The sequence below is a fragment of the Narcine bancroftii genome, chromosome 7 (genome assembly GCF_036971445.1).
Source record: "Narcine bancroftii isolate sNarBan1 chromosome 7, sNarBan1.hap1, whole genome shotgun sequence".
Taxonomy (NCBI): Eukaryota; Metazoa; Chordata; class Chondrichthyes; order Torpediniformes; family Narcinidae; genus Narcine; species Narcine bancroftii.
This window is the reverse complement of record NC_091475.1, coordinates 183,205,483-183,226,235: the sequence shown is the minus strand read 5'-3', so window position 1 is coordinate 183,226,235 and position 20,753 is coordinate 183,205,483. Positions and strand designations below refer to the sequence as shown.

Here is a 20,753-nt window from a genome sequence, read left to right as displayed (position 1 = left end):
AACGGACCATATCTAGTACTGTTGACCACAGAAACAGCAGTCCAAACGAACGAAAAGGGATGGACACACGCTTCAAGAATAAAGAGACCAGTGGACCCACCATCTGCCACAGAAGGAAGGAAAGAGGAGTAAAAAGGTTCAGAAAAGAAAACTACAATAATTAAACTTTTACGCTTACTCTTTCAATTTGTACTTATACATATCATAGCTTTGCATGTTGAACCTAAAAATTCTTTTATCTCTCCATGTATTAATTTATGCTAAGAACCAAAATCAGATTGTTGGGTATGTGCAAAAATACCACACCATGGAAAGTCAGGAGTCCTTTTAGTAGCAGTCCCTCTCTCCCTACACGAATTATTTGATATATATACCTTGCCCAGCAACAGTGATCCAACCACTGAAGATAAATACAAAGGGTGGTCGATATGACCAAAACCAACAAAGTCAGAAACTATTCAGACTGGAGAGTTGCTTCCTTTTGAGGAACCAACTAGGAGTTTCCAATTGCATGCAGAATTGGACCGTCACATGACTGCGAATCCCGCAGCCTGTAAATGGCACATATTGGGTGCGTGGACGTAAAATTTATTCATGGTTACCCGGGGAAAAGGAATATTGGAATTGGACAAAAGGATTTAAATTGACCCGTACACCTAAAGGTTGGAATGGATGTTGTTACCCGGCCTACATAATTCCCCAAGTCTGTGTTCTTAACCAGCTACCTGTACTAGTCTCGTCCCATGGGCAAAGCAAAAGAAGGGTGACTGAAGGCGATCGTCTCATGTGGACGTTTTCCCCGACATATAGAGCCGCACGAGCTGGGGTTGAGATTCAAGAATTAGCAGCCACCCGAGATGAACTAGTAAATGATATGGATCTGGCGCTTGGTGAAGTCCAATCCCAAGTCCGGGCAATAACTACAGAAATGGCCGCCATGTGACTTACAGTCCTCCAAAAATGCATGGCCCTTGATTTTATTTTAGCAGAGAGAGGGGGGCTATCATCCCCTCCGCCAAGAGTTGTTGAACCTCGGCCTGGATGACAGTGCTATAGTGCCTACACTTGGTGGCGATCAGTTTACAGTCTGGGGGTGAGGTTTGAAAATAGTGACAGAGGGTCCACCCACAGGGTGGTGAGGCTGCAGGGCGCTGATGGTGGGGGGGGGGGGTCCCATGAGCTGTGGGTTGTAAATGGTGAGTGGAGGTTGGGGCCCACCCGAACGGCATCGTCACACTTCTGAACTGACTCTGAAAGTCGAGGCCCAGGAGGATTGGCGCAGAGCTGGGGTATGACCCACAAGAAGAAGTTATAACACTCCCCCTCCCCACCATCAGCGACGCCACACAGTACCCCCGGATACAAGTCCACTGGTCTTTCACCACCATCGACATGGACCCGGTCATTAGCCAAATGGGGATCGAGACTCTACAGGGCACCTTGGGATTAATAAAATTTTTGGTACTGCCATTGTCGAAGAGGCAATTTGATTTGTGCCCATTCACCTTGATCTGCATCATGAAGTTCGTGATTGGGTGAGGGCTGGCTTGGTCCAAGGTAATCGATGCCAGGATGGGTGCGTCGTCTTCGTCGTCGGTGGGGAGGCCCAATACTCAAGATGGCGGCCTCTATGTTGACCACGCTCCCAACGCCGGTGAAGAAGGCGGAAGTTACATTGTCAGGGGTGGAAGTGATGTCGCTGATGAGGGTTGCTGCTGCGCAGAGGATGGCGGCAGGAGCAGGTAAAATGGCACTTGCCTTACCACACACCCGGCCGGGACCAGAAGCTCATCGGCCATACACACCATGTTGCTCTGAGATGGGGCTCTGGACCTGCAAACATGTTGGTAGTGGCCCTTTTTCCCGCAGTCTGAGCAGGTAGCTCCTCTCACGGGGCAGAGACATGGCAGACGTCTTGCCTGCCTGCAGAAGTTGCACCTCGACGATCCCAGTGCTACTACGCCCCGGATGGCGGCCCAAGCCAATTAGCATACACAATCCATACCATTACAATTTTGCTCTCCAACCGTTGTCAATGGTCTGCTTTCTTCCTCCCAGCATGTCCTTCACACCACCTCCCTTGCCTACCCTTTGACTTATCCACACGCTTGTCATCACAACTTCTTGATATGACCATGCATGCATGTTACCAATGGCAGCAGGCTTTCGCATGAACATCACCTCCTGCATGCATCATTCCAAACGAACACTCATGGCACCAGGTCCAGGTAGGTACGTAACCGCGACAGATGAATCCTTGAATACAGTCCTGTCCACTGATTCAAAGCAGTCCTGAAGGCACTCTTCTGCCTCCCTTGATCATGCTTGCACCATCTTCACCACTGGTGCTGTAGTTAGTCTCTGCTTGTATGCTGGGAGTAGAAGTGATCAGATTTGCCAAAAAAAGTGAGGGCGTGAGATGGCTCCGTTGGTGCTCTTGATGGTGGTGTAGCAGTCGTCAAGTATGCTGGTTCCTTTGGTTGCACAGGTAATATGTAGTTGATAGTTTGTCAGAGACTTCTCCAGGCTGGCCAGGTTGTAATCCCCTACAATGATCGGAAAAGCCTACCAATCTGTAGCTGAACTACAAGGCCATCCACTTTATTTTTTATGCTGCATGTATTTAAATATAAAGCCTTTAGCCCTGCATTTGTTACCCTTCCATGCAAACTCCTTAACAGCTGTCTCTGTTTGTGCGCCAATCACCTCTTCCTCTGCTTCTTCAATTTGGTTCCCACACCCATGCAAATCTAGTTTAACCCTCCTCCCAACAGCATTAGAAAACCTCCTTGCCAGGATATTGATTCCCCTTCAGTTCAGGCGCAACTTGATGTATCATCAATGATCACAAATGGCTGATATTACAAAACTATCAGGCTTTTATTAACTAAAGATAAGAACTATCTATAGCTTCAACTGATCAAATCAAAGAGAGAGGGGAACATATAAGGAGCTATTGGTAGAATCAGTCTTGAGAGGCATGTCCAGCCGGCAGCAGCCAATCATGCAAAACAGAGGTTTACTACATAACCCATTCCACTTGTATAGCTCACCCCATCCCCAGAAAAGATTCCATTCATCCAAGAACTTGAAACTCTACATACTGCACCATCTCCTCAGCCACTAATTTTTCTGTGTGCTCTTCTTGTTCTGACCTTCCCGAGTTTGAGGCACTGGGAGTAATTCAGAAATAACACCTTGGAGGCCCTGCCCTTCAGCCTCTTTCTAAACTTCCTAAATTTACTTTGCAGAATCTCTGTAACTCCTGCCTGTGTATTTTATATCAATATGTACCATAACCTCTGGCTGCTTACCCTCCTCTTTAAGAATATTCTGCAAAGACTCAGATACAACCTGGACCCAAGTACTTGGGAGGCAACACACTATCCTGGAATCTCTTTTGCGGCTGCAGAATCTCCTATCTGTTCCTTTAACTATCGTATCACCTATGAATATCGCTCTACCTGACTTCATCCTTCCCTTTGAGGCTAAGAGCCTGTGCTAAAATGGCAACCGATAATTATGAAGTGAAAAGTATGGATAAGTTTAATCTCACTGAAGATGTGATCTGGTTATGAAATCTGTCCTCTGGTTGTGAATCCAAATTCAACATTTTGGAATGAAACTGTGGCAAACCACTGTTATACTGTGATTAGCTACTACTGGCTAGACACAACTCCTGAGACCAATCCTACCCATTACCCCTTTGCATGCTCCCTGGTCTTCCTTCCATGGTCAGTCGATAGGTTGGTTGGTGCTCTAGTCTATAGTCAATAAAAGCCTATCAGTTTCACAACTTCAGCCTTTTGTGGTAATTGATGGTGCAAAAGAAGTCCAGACAGACTCAACATAGATCCTTGATCCTCTGACACCCTGAGTACCTATGGCCCTTTTGGGGCCTTTGCAGGGCATGCCCTGCAAAGCCAAGATTGCCGCCCAGAAAGTAGATGACCTCTTCTGGGACACCTATATGGTTGACATCTGATCCAGATACACAAGATTGACTCGTGGAGCAGAAGGTACTCAATCTGCAAGGGGTAATTCAATTAACAAAGACATTGGAGGTGGCTCTCCAAAGCTCAGATGATGACTCAGCCATCTCACGCCATGAGCCCCCGAGAAAACACTGCCCTGCCAAGGAGACGGTATACTCTAGGTGCAGGAAAAAAGGACATTACACAAAAGTATGCCAGTCTAAGCTGTCATGAAACCGAGCAGTGCCACATGTGGACAGCTGCTACTATGGGGCAGCGCAATTGGCGCCATACCCTCTGTGGACCAGCAGCACAACGTGCAAGTCACGAGGGCCATCATTTTGAATGCATGGCCAGCGCCATCTTCTTGGGCATATAGCACCGCGGGGGAACAGCGACAGCAGCCATCTTGGGAACTTGGGCCCTCATCGGACTCAGATAGTGAATCCATACTGGCTTCCATCACCCTGAATCAAGAGGGACCACAAGAATCCGCTAGGTCCACGATAGGCGTACAGGTAAACAGGCTCGTAACGAACTGCTTGTTTTATAGCAGGAGTACAGAAAGCTTTATTCACCCTGATATCGCTAAACACCTATCCTTCACAGTGTGGCCAGTCAGCCATGAGATATCACTCGCATCCAAATCCCATGTGGCAGATGTCCATGGGTCCTGTATAATGATCTTGACTGTTGGAGGCACAGTTTACAAACACTTCAGGCTCCTTGTCATGCTGCAGCTCTGTTGGGGCTGGACTTCCAGTGCCATCTTAAGAGCATGATATTGGAATTCAATGGGTCCCATTAACCCCCACTCAGTGCTTGCAATGAACAGTTCCTAGACATCCCTCTGCGCACGACCTGTGGGTTCTCGACCCTCAAGGTCACCCTTCCATCACTGCTCTGTCTGCACTGCATGGTGAGCTACTATAAACTGCAGCCACTTTTCCATATCTTGACAATGTGGCCACCTGCGTCCATGACCTCCGGGCCATGAAGCTCCTGAACCTTACTTATAACAGGGAGAAATGTGTGTTCTGGATCATCTGACTACCCATTCTTGGCTGTGTGGTTGAAAATTGAGTCATTGCCCGTGACCGTATACGCCCTCTTCTGGAGCTGCCCCTCCCCCACACCCTCAAAGCCCTGAAGAACTGCCTGTGTTTCTTCTCATACTATGCTCAGTGGGTCCACAACTTTAAGGACAAGTCTTGCCCATTAGTAAAAACCACCTCTTTTCCCCTGTTGGTAGAGGCCCACGCAGCCTTTGGCCATAACAAGCATGACATCAGCAAGGCAGCGATGCTTGCGATAGATGAGTCCACGCTTTTCCAGTTGCAGAGCAATGCGTCCAACTTTGCCCTGGCTGCCCCACTCAACCAAGCAGGCAGACTTGTGGCCTTCTTCTCATGCACCTTTCAAGACCCTGAAATCCGCTACACCTCAGTCAAAAAGGAGGCCCAGGCCATGTTGGAGGCAGTATTACACTGGAGGCACTACCTCATTGCAAAGGCTTCACCCTCCTCAAGGATCAGCGGGCTGTCACCTTCATGTTCAATAATAAGCAGAGTGCAGAATCAAGAATGATAAAATCCTCAGGTGGAGATTTGAACTATCTACATCTAATTATGATATTCTATACTGGCCTGGCAAACTTTTTTTTTTAAACTTTATTTAAAATTTTATGACATGAATAAAATAAAAATTACATTTAAAGAAATAATAAAAAATAAGATAATAAAAATTAGAATACTACATCATTAAACTATACAAATTAACCCCCCCAATAATTATAACACAACATTAATCATCTAATTTAAAATTAGTCCAACCCTCCCCACCAAAATAAAGAGTGAAGAATTAATTAACAATGTTGTAAATAAAATAGAAAAAATCCCACTTACAAAAAAAAGGATAAAACTTAACAAAAAAAATTACTAACAACAAAAAAATATCAATACTAAAATAATACCCTTAAACATATATTTAAATCAAACATAATACATGTATTTAACAAATGAAATCCACTTTAAAACTAAGTTCAAATATTAAAATCATATATCAACCACATATCTGTTATACAAAAAAATCATAATTAATAATACATAAATACAGAGTTTCCATTAATACCAAGTTTCCTTTATAATTCAACGAGAGAACAAAAACATCCCTTAGAAAAGCAATCAGAAAAACTTTTTATTCCCTTCCCCTCCCCTTATATATAAAAAAGAAAAAAAAGAAAAAAAAGTTCAAACTCTTATAAAATTCTCCATATTCTTCATTTATAACATCCTTAAAATTCTCTATCGAAATTAACTTAATTTATTAAACTCTTCTCCCTCAATGTATTTGTACTTAATTTTCTTCTTTTTCTTCTTATCACCTTTCCCCTCATCTTCCTCTTCATCTAATTCAACATCCTCAATTGTTGACTTATTATCTTCTGTGACATCATCCTCTTAAAAAAGAAAGAAAAAAGAGAAAAAAAAAACCCAAAAAAAGAGAAAAAAGGAGAGAAAAAAACCTCCTAATTCCCTCTCAATTACAATCAGAAAACAAAAAGAGTTTAAAAAAAATTATTTATTTTAAAAAAAATAATTAAAAAAAAACCTTCACTTCTTAACCCAAAAATTAAAAAGAAAAAAAAACAGGTTGGAGGTCACAACTACCTCCTCCTGTTTAAACCGCCCAAAGCGGTAACTCCCCCAAAATATTGGGTGTGAGATAACTCACAGGTAGCTGATGACTTCTGGAAACTAGTGCCCACCCAGTTCCCTCTCCCAACTCCCATTTCATTAAACTATCATCATTATTTAAACTATTTAAACTCTTCTAAAAAAAAGATAAAAGATTTATTTTTTTAAATCAACGTTACCACTTCGGTCACCATTGCTTCCATTTCTTTTAAAAATCTGGATCCCACCATAAATCTCTACTCTCTTTGGAGACCTTGAAGGACTACATCGTTCCTGAAACTACATGTTTGGTAGAGACTGAGCAAAGTCCATAACCTCTTTAGGATTGTCAAAGAACTTTGGCTAATTTCCATCCTAAAAATTCTTCAGTACCGCAGAATACCTAAATGTTGCCTTATGTCTTTTTTTCCCATAACCGTTCTTTCACAGAATTAAATTCGCGTCGTTGAAACATAATTTCTTGACTCAAATCTCGATAGAAGAAAACAGGATTATTCTGAACCATCAAAGGAGATCTATTTTGCTGGGCATTTCTAGTAACCGTACGTAAAATTGTCTCTCTGTCACAATAGTTCAAACAACGGATCAAAACAGATCTTGGATTCTGTCCTGAAAAAGATTTTCTTCTTAAAACTCTATAAGCACGTTCCAGTATTAAACCTTCAGGGAATTTATCCTGTCCTAACACTTGTGGAATTCATTCAGTAAAAAATTTTCTTGGATCTGGTCCTTCTATGCCTTCTGGCAAACCAACAATTTTCACGTTATTCTGACTAGATTGATTCTCCAAATAATCAACCTTTTTTGCTAAATTTTTATTTTGGATCTGCAATGTTTCAATTATTCTATTTTCATCTTGCAGTTGATCCTGTGCATCGACTAAACCTTGATCACACATTTGAAATCTTTCAATGGTTTCAAGCTTAAAAGCTCCATTAATGACTTCCGCCATCGCATTAATCTTGGAAATAAACAGGTTCACAAAATTAGCTAAGTGACTCGATACAGAATATATCTTATCTTCAAGATCCTTAACAGACATTTCAACAGAAGTAGATTCAGGCATAATGGGGTCTTGCTGTTCCTTGGAGACCACAGGATCTTCTGTCCCTTCCCTTAATTTAATATCTTTTCTAGCAGTTTGACTTCGTATAAAAATCCCTCTCAAAGTCCCCCCAGCAATGCCAGGAGACTGAAGATCAGAGTTATCTTTAAGCCAAATCTCTTTAATCAACTTCACTGAATCGATGTGTGGAAAAACCGTTGTAATTGAAGATGCATTTTGCAGTGCCACCACCGTAGCAGTCGAATGACAGCTCTTTAACTCTCCAGCTGGTGGCGCCCCAGCTGATTCAACTGTCAAAGACTGAGTAACAGCACTCACAGTGGCCGTTGTGTGAAATACTGGCACCCGTCCAGCTCCTTGGTCCGAAAGCTGTTGAATGCGACCTTCAATGAGCCTCACCGGCTTAAAACAGAGCTTCAATGCCGAACTCTGCACGTCCTCCTCTGGATCCATTCTACGCTGAGTCCTGGCTTCTTGTAAACAAGTAGGCTCAGACAATTTCGGAAAATGTAGTTTTTTAACAGTCTGTACCTCTTTTTTTGCATATAAACCATTAGCCACTAATCCAACACCTCTTATTATTTATAAACTTTTAAAAGAACTTTAACGGGCACTTAAAGACAAAACAATAAATCAGAGTCAGGAGAGGTCTGGAAGGCACGTCTGTTCCCTACGCCATCTTGCCACGCCCCCCCCCCCCCCCCCCCCCCCCCCCCGGCCTGGCAAACTTAACAAGCTATCAAACACCCTATCCTGCAGGACTTGTGCCAGTATCCAAATCAACAAATTGCAGATCCTCCACAACAACCTCTGCCACCCTGGAGATTCTTCCATTTCATTAAAGCACGAAACCTACCATATTCCATTGAGGAAGTCAGAACGAGCCAGATCCGCACTTCTACTGTCCGGACAAGGTGCATCTGATCCCATTGAACGCCTGAGCATTGATTTCAAGGGACCTCTCTCTTCCTCGAATCAGAGCATATACTTCCTCCCTTTTGTCATCACCTCCCTGGATATGACCATGGCTACAGTCATCAAGGCCCTCCACAATATCTTCACACTCTTGGGTATCTCTGCTTAATCCACAGCAACTAGGGGACCTCATGTGACAAGCTGCAGTACCTCCTGGTCAGGGGCATTGCCACGAGCAGGACCACCAGCTACAATTCCAGAGGAAATGGGCAAGTGGAAAGGGAAAATGCCATGTCAGGGAGGCATGCCTGTCAATCTAAGTCTGACCCACTGGTTGAGAGGGCCGCCTCCTTACGCAAATTCCCAGTATGTGGCCTTTCCAATGGGCGCGAGGACACGGTCTCGATCCGGGATTTGGCACCATCGGGTGCCCCTATGACTGTGATTGACCACCAACAGATGCTCCACCCCCCCTCCCCCCACTGGCATCTTGGTAGTCCCTAAACCTACTGCTGACCATACTCCAACCCCGACAACTTTTGTCACCTATGATGCACCAGCACCAGACTCCCTCCCTCCTCCCTTCACCTGTCCCTCCCCCCCCCCCCCAGTGAAATGTAACCAGTGATGACAGACCAGCCACACAAGCTGCCCAGGGCACTACAGAGGCACCCCAACTGTTACCATGTTGTTCGCTGCAGCAGAGGAGACCACCAACAGGCTTGACCTTTAACATATGTATATGTGTATGTTTGTTTTGTTTTTTTCTCTCACCCCGCAGGACTCTTTTATAAAAAAGAGAGGGGTGAATGTGCTAAACCACTGTTATACTGTGATTGGTTACTGCTGGCTGGACACGCCTCCCGAGACCAATCCTACCTACTACCCCTATGCATGCTCCCCAGTCTTCCTGCCACGATCAGTAGATTTCTGCTCCAGTCTATAGCCAATAAAAGCTTATCAGTTTCATAACCTCAGTCTTTTGTGGTAATTGATGGTGCATCAGAAACCCAGGTTTTAAATCAATTGTCTGGAAAATATATATATTGCATAGATTTATGTATCAATTTGATGAATGTTTGAGTAAAATCTTCTTACATCATATCCATTTATCATTGGGAATGAAATCTGCATTGATTAAGTCACTCATTGAATTTTGTTTTTAAAACCAGCTTTGGGAATGAGAGACCAATGGCAGATTTTTAAAAAAAACCCACATTCACTGGATTTATTTTTCCTATGTACTTAAGGGTCGCAATGAAAAATGATGAGCCTCTTTTCTCATTCATTTCTGGTGATGCATCCATGACACGAACTGATCAGTAGGTTTACCTCCCCACTGACAATAATCTGCTGAATGATACCAGTATTTTGTTTTCATTTTTTTTCTTGTTTTGGATTAAATTAAAACATTTACATAGTTTTTCTTGCCTATCGCTCACTTTGCCAATCTATTGCCTCTGTCTGTTGTGATTAACATCAAACTTCAATCCCACTTTAGGCCCCTGTTCCACCCTGTCCTCTTTACACAAGCTTCTCTTCTACATATCCCCAGTCTCAATGAAGGCCTTTCGCTCAAAATATCAAACATTCTTTTTCTCCTACTGAGGTGGTACACCACAGGCCTACTGCAGGGGACAACCTCTGTAACTGCAGGAGTGTAAGGGGACAGGACAACACCTGGTCAGCTGTCAATCAGTCGGCCTGAATAGATCAAGCCCCACCCGTTCGGGTGTCAATCACCCTCCGGGATACAAGCCTGCGCCGGCCTCCCGAGGCCTCACTCAGAGTTGCTGCAGCTACAGCCAGCCTGGCTCTGAGGAAGTCTTTGTGGATAAAAGCCTGTTGTGCAGTCTTTACCTTGTGTGTGTCTGATTCTGGCTTACAGCACACCACAATTTAATCCACAAAATTCTCCCACGGCTGCCATGCAAAAACTCCTGAGCACAGGGAGCTTCAAAGTCGACCCACGCCACCTGGAAGCCCAGACACGCTTCGAGATCTGGCAGGACGCAGTCGAGGCAATCATCGAGGAGCACGCAGGCGGCCTCAGATTGGAAGAGGCTGGTCCTACTCCGGTCAAAGCTAAGTCCCGACGCCTTCCAGGCAAGCAAAGGCTGCTCCACATACAAGAGCGCAATGGACATTCTCAAGAACTTGTACAAGCCCCCCATGAATGCAATCTGTGCAAGGTTCCTCCTCAACACCCGAACCCAGCAACCCGGGGAGACATCTGAGTCTTACCTGAGACACCTGTGAGAGTTGGCCCGACCGTGTCTGGCTGAACCCGGGGTAGGCGCAGAGGAGGTCGAGAAGATGATCCAGGATGCCTTCATCCAAGGGCAATGCTCGAGGGCCATCCAGCCATAATCTTCGCCATACCAAGACAATGGAAGTGATCCGAACCCTGGAAGCTGCAGCCTTGCACATCGAAGCCATCGATTCCAGGTTCCCCCAGGCTCCCTCATGGCCCTCTCACACTGCAGCTGCAGCCCCAGACCGAGCTGGGGAGGAGAACATCGCTGCGGCAGGTGCCCGGCGCCCCTGTAAGTACTGTGGGTCCTGGTGTGGATCAGACCGACGATTGCACCAGAACTGCCCGGCTAGGAACCAGTACTGTTCCCAATGTGGCAAGAGAGGCCACTTTGCTAAGGTGTGCCTCTTGAAACCAGCCGGCAGCTCAGTGGCCCTCTATGACCTCCCCCGCAGACACCTCCACGTGCACATGTCAGGTGGCGTCATTGTCCCCGCTACAACTTCTGCCTTCCCCAACTCCGACGATTGCAGCGTGTGCCCCAAGCACCCGGACCAGCCCCCGTCCTTGCCAGCATCGCTCGCCGAGAACTACAGCAACGTCACTTCCGGCTCACAGCGTGACGTAACTGCCACTGGCCACTCCGATGCCACATCCCCCGGTGCAACGAACACGACTGGGGAAGGAGGAAAGCCAAGCAGTGGGCTCCCACATGCTACCGCTGTCTTGGGCCAGGCAGCGGCCTACACAAAGGGTCCCCGATGACGAGGAGAACAATGTGGTCAACACAGGCAATGACCAGGATGCCCTACCGATGCTCCCCATGCCTCCAGACGTCATAAATTGTCACGCACAACCAGAGAGCGATGACTCCGACCACAAGACGGTCCTGGCTGTCACCACGCTGACCAGGGACATCCCTCATGACCTTGGGATGTGGATGTGGATATGGTGTATTTGGACTTCCAGAAGGCCTTTGATAAGGTACCGCACGGGAGACTAGTGGGCAAGATCAGGGAGCATGGTATTGGAGGTAAGTGCTGACATGGATAGGAAATTGGTTAAGAAATAGGAAACAAAGGGTTGGGGTAAGCGGGTCTTTTTCAGGATGGCAGGATGTGACGAGTGGAGTGCCGCAGGGATCGGTATTGGGTCCTCAGTTGTTTGTAATTTATGTAAATGATTTGGATGAGGGGATTATTAATAACTTGAGCAAATTTGCAGATGACACGAAACTGGGTGGCGGTGTGGGGTGTGAGGAGGATGTCAGGAAAATGCAGAGGGACTTGGACAGGTTGGGGGAGTGGGCTGCTGAATGGAAGATGACGTTCAATGTAAGCAAATGTGAGGTTATACATTTTGGGGGCAATAATAGAAAAGCTGAGTATTATTTAAATGGAGACAAGCTAGGGAGTGGGGAGGAGCAAATGGATCTGGGAGTACTTGTTCACTGGTCACTGAAGACTAGCATGCAGGTTCAGAAAGCTGTGAAGAAGGCAAATGGCATGTTGGCTTTCATAAAGAGGGGATTGGAGTATAGGAACAGAGACACCCTTCTGCAGTTGTACAGGGCCCTGGTGAGACCCCAGCTGGAGTATTGCGTCCAGTTCTGGTCTCCAATTTTGAGGAAGGACATACTAGCTATAGAGGGTGTGCAGTGCAGATTTACAAGGTTAGTTCCAGGGATGGTGGGGTTGACATATGCTGAAAGGCTAGAAAAACTGGACTTGTATCCGATGGCGTTTAGAAGGATGAGGGGGGACATGATTGAGATATACAAAATTATCAGGGGGATAGACAGGGTGAAGTCGGATTACTTGTTCCCAATGATGGGGAAGACGAGGACTAGAGGGCATAGTTTAAGGATACAGGGTAGGCCCTTTAGGATGGAGATGAGAAAACATTTTTTTACCCAGAGAAGTGTGAATCTGTGGAATGCTCTGCCACAGAGGGTGGTAGAGGCAGATTCGCTGATTATGTTCAAAAGAGTTAGATAAGACTCTAGCGGGCAAAGGAGTTAAGGGTTATGGGGATAAGGCTGGAAAGGGGTACTGATGGTAGTGATCAGCCATGATCTGTAAAATGGTGGTGCTGGCTCGACGGGCCGAAGGGCCTACTCCAGCTCCTATTGTCTATTGTCTATTGGGCGCTCTATGATGGACGTGCAAGTCAAAGGGCAGGTAACAAAATGCCTGTTCGACAGTGGCAGCACCGAGAGCTTCATTCACCCGAGCGTGGCCAACTCCCTGAGATTAACTCCCACCAGCTGGTCGATCGCCCTTGCCTGCAAGGTACCCTCGGGCGCTGCTCGGCCGATATAATTGTGGGAGGGGAGACTTACACGGGTTTTAGGCTCCTGGTCATGCCCAAACTCTGCGCCACCTGCAGAGTGTCACCCTTGCCTTTGGGGGGCCCCAACCTCCACTCACGTTACACAGCACACCAACCTACCAGCCCTGGCCAACCTACGGCCTCTCCACACTGTGCATTGCCCCACTGGAGCTCTTCCCACATCTTACGCTAGGCTGCAAGCCGATCGCCGCCAGAATTAGGCGCTATTGCGCCACAGACAGAGACTTCATCAAGGCGGAGGTGCGGCGACTCCTGGTGGAAGGTGTCATAGAGCCCAGTAACAGCCCTTGGAGAGCCCAAGTCCTGGTGGTCAAAGGGGGAAGTAAGCAGAGGATGGTTGTGGATTATAGCCAGGCCATTAACCGGAACACCCAACTGGATGCCTACTCCCTGCCTAGGATCGCAAACACGTTCAACGAGATAGCCCACTACCGGGTTTTCTCCACAATTGACCTGAAGTCGGCGTATCACCAAATCCCCATCCACCTAAAGGACAAGCCCTACACCGCCTTCGAGGCAGACGGGTGCCTGTACCAGTTCCGCTGAGTTGCCTTTGGGTTCACAAAAGGGGTCTCCGTCTTCCAGCGGGAGATGGATCGCATGGTAGACCGGCACAAGCTAAAGGCAACGTTTCCGTATCTGGATAATGTCACTATCTGTTGCTGTGACCAACAGGACCACGATGCTAACCTGGAAAAATTCCTCCAGACGGCCGTGGAGCTGAACCTCACTTACAACAAGGAGAAGTGTGCGTTTAGCACCACCCACCTCGCCATCATGGGGTACATCTTGGCCCATGGGGTCGTCGGCCCGGATCCAGAAAGGATGCACCCATTAACGGAGCTACCTCTCCCCCCCCCCCCACGCTAAAGGCCCTCCACAGGTGCCTTGGCCTATTTTCCTATTACTCGCAGTGGATCCCTCGCTTCTTGGACAAAGTCCGCCCACTGGCTAAAGCTACAACTTTTTCCCTCCCAGCCGAGACGCAGGCAGCCTTCATCCGCATCAGGTAGGACCGTGGACTCCACAATGCAGGCCGTGGATGAGGACTCTCCCTTCCAGGTGGAGAGTGATGCCTCCGAGGTAGCCCTCGCCACAACCCTCAACCAAGGGGGGGGGGCGCCCATCGCTTTCTTCTCTAGGACCCTCCACGTCTCCGCCATTGAAAAGGAGGCCTAGGCGATTATGGAAGCGTTCCGCCACTGGTGCCACTACCTGCCCGGCAGGAGATTCACCCTCTTCATGGACCAGCAGTTCATGTTTAACACTACCCACAAGAGCAAGATCAAGAACGACAAGATCCTGCGCTGGAGAGTCGAGCTGGCAACCTACAACTACAACATCCAGTACCGCCCCAAGAAGTCGTTAAACTTCTCTCGCACCTGTGCATCTATGCATGATGACAAGCTGGAGGCATTGCATGAGTCCCTTTGCCATCCAGGTGTCACCAGGTTGATTCACTTCATTAAGTCCCGGAACCTGCCGCATACCATTAGGGACGTCAGGGACATGACCGAGACCTGCCAGATCTGTGCGGAATGTAAACCATGTTTCTTTCGCCCGCCCCAGGCCCATGTCGTAAAGGCCACTCGGCCCCTCAAGCGTCTCGGCATGGACTTCAAAGGGCCCCTGCCTTCCACGAACCGAAACTTCTACTTCCTCACGGTAGTGGACGAGTACTCACGCTTCCCTCTCACTATCCCTTACCCGGACACCTCCACGGCCACTGTCATCAGGGCCCTGGGGCAGCTCTTCACCATGTTTGGCTTCCCCGCTTTCATCCACAGCGACCGGGGGGTCTAGTTTCATGAGTGACAAGCTGCGCCAGTACCTGATGGCGAGGGGCATCACGACTAGACACACGACGAGTTATAACCTGAGAGGCAATGGGCAAGTGGAATGCGAAAATGGGGTGGTCTGGAAGACAGTCCTCCTGGCTCTCAAGTTGAAAGGGCGGGACATTGAGTACCATCAGGACTCCCTGCGCATGGCGCTCCATGCCATTCGGTTGCTGCTATGTACGGCTACCAACGAGACCCTTCATGAGCATCTGTTCATATTCCCTTGGAAGATGGTGACTGGAATGTCCCTCCCAGCAGGGCTCACGTCCCTGGAACCAGTGCTCCTGCGTAAATACGTATGGACACACAAGGCCAAATCCCTGCTCGAGCAGGTCATCCTCTTACACTCGAATCACCAATACGCCTATGTTAGGTTCGGCGGTGCCAGGGAGGACACAGTCTCAGCCAGGGACCTGACATCAGCAGGCTAACCCACCACTCCATGGCATCCTTCAGCCCAGGATGCCGCCGACTGGGCATACATCCCCATCCCCAGGCAGCTATGCGGCACGCAGGACCTCCTTGACCACCAGGTGCCCGCTTCAGCCCTGGGGGATGAACCTGCCCCCCCTCCCATCCAATATGACTCGACCCTGGCCCTCTAGGCCACCCCTCTGCACGGCACCACACCATCACACAGACCCCTGCCGCCAGCCCCCCCATTTCCCCTCCGACCAGTGACCAGGAGGCAGTCCTACGACGGTCACAGAGACCCCGGCAGCCGCCGAATCCTCTCAATCTGTAAATATTGTATTTTGTATAGTGGGTACGATTCCTTGTTACTGCCCACCCCCCCACCGGGACAATTATAAAGCGGGTTAAAGTGGTGGTACACCACTGGCCTACTGCAGGGGGAACCTTTGTACCTGCAGGAGTGCAAGGGGACAGGACAACACCTGGCCGGCTGTCAATCAGTTGGCCTGAATGGATCAAGCCCCACCCATTCGGGTGTCAATCACCCTCCAGGATATAAGCCTGCGCCGGCCTCCCGAGGCCTCAGTCAGAGTTGCTGCAGCTACAGCCAGCCTGGCTCTATGGAAGTCTTTGTAGATAAAAGCTTGTTGTACAGTCTTTACCTTATGTGTGTCTGATTCTGGCTAACAGCGCACCACACCTACTGATTTTTCTTGAACCATTGAGTTCCTCTTGCAGATTTTTTTTCAGCTTCTATCATCTGACTGTGTCTCTAGTGACTTAGTTTAATTAGGCCTAGTGTTTAGCACACATGTCATAGGCTGAAGGGCCTGTTCCTATATTGCATTTTTCTATGCTCTTACTAAACAGCAATACAAAAGAATATATGGATGCTACACTGTAGAATTGGAGGTTATTCCATTACAACAGCTTTCAAACAATGCTCAAATTTTATCTAGGGGGTTGAGATAAATGAAAGGTTCTTGCTGCAGCAACAAATTGATAAGAAGTAAAATATCACTTAAGCTTTCTTAGAAACTAAAAAAAGTAAAGAAAAATTAAGAACAGATTAAATCTCTACAGAATTTTGCAAATTAAACTTCAAATCATCACAGGAATGGTTTTGCATTGTGTATTTTTAAGTATTTTAAAAGTTTGGTTTTGAGGTGGGACCAGACAACATACCTGGTCAGGTACTGAAGAACTGTACAGAATAATTGACAGAGGTCATCACAGACATCTTCAACACCTCACTGGAGCAGTCTTTTGTTCAAGCTGGGTTCAAGACACCCACCATCACTCCAATACCCAAAAGGGCCACAACAGCAGGCCTCAAATGACAACCCTGTAACTCCGGCGGGGGGGGGGGGGGGGGGGGGGTGGGGGGAGGGAGAAAATGCCACTGTGTATATTTAATGAGAAACATTTGTATATATTTTGGTTGATATGGTTCACAGTCTGAAATATTAAAACAATTATTTAAAAAAACCCTGTACCACCAGCAGGATGAGGAACAGCTTTTTCCATCATGGGCAGTGAGACCAAAGGAACTGCTCACATCATACTCACCATCAGAGACTCTCATGAAGCAATATTTCTTTATTTATTTGTAGCTATGAATACTTGTCTTGCATATGTATCGTTTTTCTGTATGTATCTTAAGCACTCGCCTCCAAGTCCTTGCCCAGGCACCTGGTGCCTGAAGCTCCATGGAAAACAGAACAAAAGTTCTGGGAGGACAGAAGAGCTACAAAGCATCTTTGCTTGCGAAGGGATGGGCCACAAGTGATGAGATGTGTATATTTGCTTGTTTTGTTTGGTCGGGTTGTGAGAGATGAGTAAAACTAATATGAAAATATAAAAGATGAAGAAAACTAGTATGGATATATGTGTAATGAATAAAGCCAGTATGAATAGGATAAGGATAGATAATAGAATGTAGGAAGTTAAAGTTAGTCTGAATAAGATAAGGGTCTTCTAGCCTTTTAGACAGAATCAGCAAGTTCGCCAATATGAATAAGATAAGGATAGATAATAGAATGTAGGAAGTAAAGTTTCTGAATAAGATAAGGGTCTTCTAGCCTTTTAGACAGAATCAGCAAGTTTGCCAGTATGAATAAGATAAGGATAGATAATAGATAATAGAATGTAGGAAGTAAAGTTTCTGAATAAGATAAGGGTCTTCTAGCCTTTTAGACAGAATCAGCAAGTTTGCCAGTATGAATAAGATAAGGATAATAGATAATAGAATGTAGGAAGTAAAGTTTCTGAATAAGATAAGGGTCTTCTAGCCTTTTAGACAGAATCAGCAAGTTTGCCAGTATGAATAAGATAAGGATAATAGATAATAGAATGTAGGAAGTAAAGTTTCTGAATAAGATAAGGGTCTTCTAGCCTTTTATACAGAATCAGCAAGTTTGCCAATATGAATAAGATAAGGATAGATAATAGATAATATAGGAAGTAAAGTTTCTGAATAAGATAAGGGTCTTCTAGCCTTTTAGACAGAATCAGCAAGTTCGCCAGTATGAATAAGATAAGGATAGATAATAGATAATATAGGAAGTAAAGTTTCTGAATAAGATAAGGGTCTTCTAGCCTTTTAGACAGAATCAGCAAGTTTGCCAATATGAATAAGATAAGGATAGATAATAGATAATATAGGAAGTAAAGTTTCTGAATAAGATAAGGGTCTTCTAGCCTTTTAGACAGAATCAGCAAGTTTGCCAATATGAATAAGATAAGGATAGATAATAGATAATATAGGAAGTAAAGTTTCTGAATAAGATAAGGGTCTTCTAGCCTTTTAGACAGAATCAGCAAGTTCGCCAGTATGAATAAGATAAGGATAGATAATAGATAATAGAATGTAGGAAGTAAAGTTTCTGAATAAGATAAGGGTCTTCTAGCCTTTTAGACAGAATCAGCAAGTTCTGCATACAAGAAGTTTAGTAAGCCCTGAGGGTCGGGAAGGTGTGAATAAGGACAAAAAAGGACAATGACATGATGGGACACCGACAGGATACCCCCTGGTCCTTCAAGTTCACAGAAACAGCAGTCGGCAGACTCATCCAGGAAGCAGAAGAATGTAAGGAGGAGGGTACTTCTATACTGAAATCAACAGTCGGGTGAGCCCCAGTGTGTGTGTGTGTATTCCCAGGGTAAGGGGAAGCACCCAACTTTGCATTGTTGTACAATAAATGTTCTTTGTCCTCAATTTTTGTCTCGAGCAATTTCTGTGAAGGTACTTCTGTTTCTCACAGGGTTGTAACTGTGCAAACCAGGTGACCATCAACTTGTCTTGAGGAAAAACGAGTGAACCCATGAGCTACTAATTTAAAGTTGGAATGGACATTACCTCACACTTCCCCGTTCATCCACAAATTAATGGCACTTCCTCTGAGAAGGTAAACAGCCTCCTTCACTTGGCTATTATTTTGTGAGAGAACTGCTGAATCTGGCACCGCGTTAAATCGCTCGACTGCTCTCGTGGCCCCAGCAAAGTCTCTCGGGGACAGTGCGCGAGCGAAAGGAAAGGGGCGTCGTTGGAACCTGGCCGGCTGGAGTCAGGTGGTGATGCGGCCCAATGAGCGCGCGGGGCTCAGGGGCTCGTTGCTAGGTAACGCTGCTCGCTGATTGACGTGCCCCGGCTAGCGAAGAGTCGCCGAGTCGCAGCCACCCGACGTGTTTGAACTCGAGTCAACCTTCCCGAGTTGCTTGCAATCAGGTACGTGGTTTTTGTACTTCTAATTCTCGCTTTGTTCCTGTCCACGTCCCGAGTTGTCGGCGAAAATCAGGCATTTAAATTCGAGCAGGGGAAGCAAACTGGAAGAGTTCTTCCATTATTGAACAAATGAAACCAATTTGTTGCTCAATCGAGATTAAGTGTCTGGGGGGTGGATGAGCTCAAGGGCTCAAGCTGAAGATGCCGAACTCAAAACCCCCAACTCAAGGAGTGTTTTAACGGTATACTCATTACCCGACGAAAATCAAAAGCCATTGAACTTTCTGATCGAGTTATTAGATGAACATAGAACTGACAGCACAGACCCTTCGGCCCACGATGTTTTGCTGATCTATATAAATCTCTCCTACCTCATCACCCTCCTAGTTTTCTTTCATCCAAGAGTCACTTCAATGTCCCAATTATACCAGCCTGCACCACCACCCCTGGAAACACATTCCAGGAACCCACTATTTGTGGGTGGGGGGGTGGGGGAACTTTTGACCTGCCATATTGTATAGATGTCCTCTAGTGTTTGCAACTCCCTCCCTGGGATAACGGTACTGGCTGTCCACTCCATCTCTGCCCCTCATAATGTGGTTGACCTCACTGAAGCCACTTTGCATCATTCCTCTCTCCAAATGAAAACATCCTTGCTCTGCTAACCTCATAAGATATGTTCTTCAATCCAGGCAACATCATGGTAAATCTCCTCTGCACCCTCTCCTTAGCTTCCACATTCTTCCAGTGTGAAGTGAACAGAACTCAACACAATATTCCAAGTGTGGTCTAACCAGAGTTACATTGAGTTGCAACATTACCTCTTGATTCTTGAATTCAATCCCCTGACTAATGAAGGCCATTATATCATTAGCCTTCTGAACTACCTTATCAACCTTGAGATATCTATGGATTTGGACCCCGATGTCCCTCTGTTCTTCACATTGTTAAGAATCCTGCCATTCACCATGTATTTTGACCTTGCAAAATGCATCACTTTACACTTATACTAATTGAACTCCATCTGCCACTTCTCCAACCAACTCTGCATCCTATTCATGTCCTATTGTAACCTATAGTAACCTTCTACACTATCCACAACACCTCCAAGCTTTGTGTCATCTGCAAACTTGCTGACCCATTTGTTTACTTTCTTTGTCCAGGTCATTGATAAAAATCACATTGAGCAGGGATTCCAGAACAGATCCCTATGGAACTCCACTAGTCACTGACCTCCAGGAAGCATACGTTCCATCCACTACTACCCTCTGCTTTCTGCAGGCAAGCGAAGTCTGAATCTTCATGACTTCCTGAATGTGTCTACCATGAGGAAACTTGTCAAATATCTTAATTAAATCATAAACACCACAACTTCTGCCCTACCTTCATCAACTTCTTTTGTTACCTCAAAAAACTAATTTAAGTTCATGAGGTATGACCTATCCCTCTCAAAGCTACGCTGACTATCCCTGAGAAGAGTATACTTCTTTAAATGTTCATAAATCCTATTCCTAACC

General features: G+C 46.2%; 2 protein-coding genes across 4 annotated transcripts in view; one reads left to right on the top strand and one right to left on the bottom strand.

Annotated features, from left to right (window-relative positions):
• nbeaa (neurobeachin a) overlaps positions 1 to 19,054 on the bottom strand; it is a 1,045,297-nt gene extending 1,026,243 nt beyond the window's left edge. For both annotated transcript variants that reach the window (XM_069891655.1, XM_069891654.1), the window contains exon 1: positions 18,871 to 19,054. The gene's annotated coding sequence lies outside the window, so the exon portion shown is untranslated. The remainder of the gene's footprint in view (positions 1 to 18,870) is intronic.
• A 96-nt stretch (positions 19,055 to 19,150) lies between these two features.
• The window catches only part of LOC138739480 (probable tRNA methyltransferase 9B), a 78,020-nt gene continuing 76,417 nt past the window's right edge, over positions 19,151 to 20,753 (top strand). Inside the window, exon 1 of one of the 2 annotated variants that reach the window (XM_069891646.1) lies at positions 19,151 to 19,239. The gene's annotated coding sequence lies outside the window, so the exon portion shown is untranslated. The remainder of the gene's footprint in view (positions 19,240 to 20,753) is intronic. The other variant, XM_069891647.1, reaches the window with a different exon arrangement.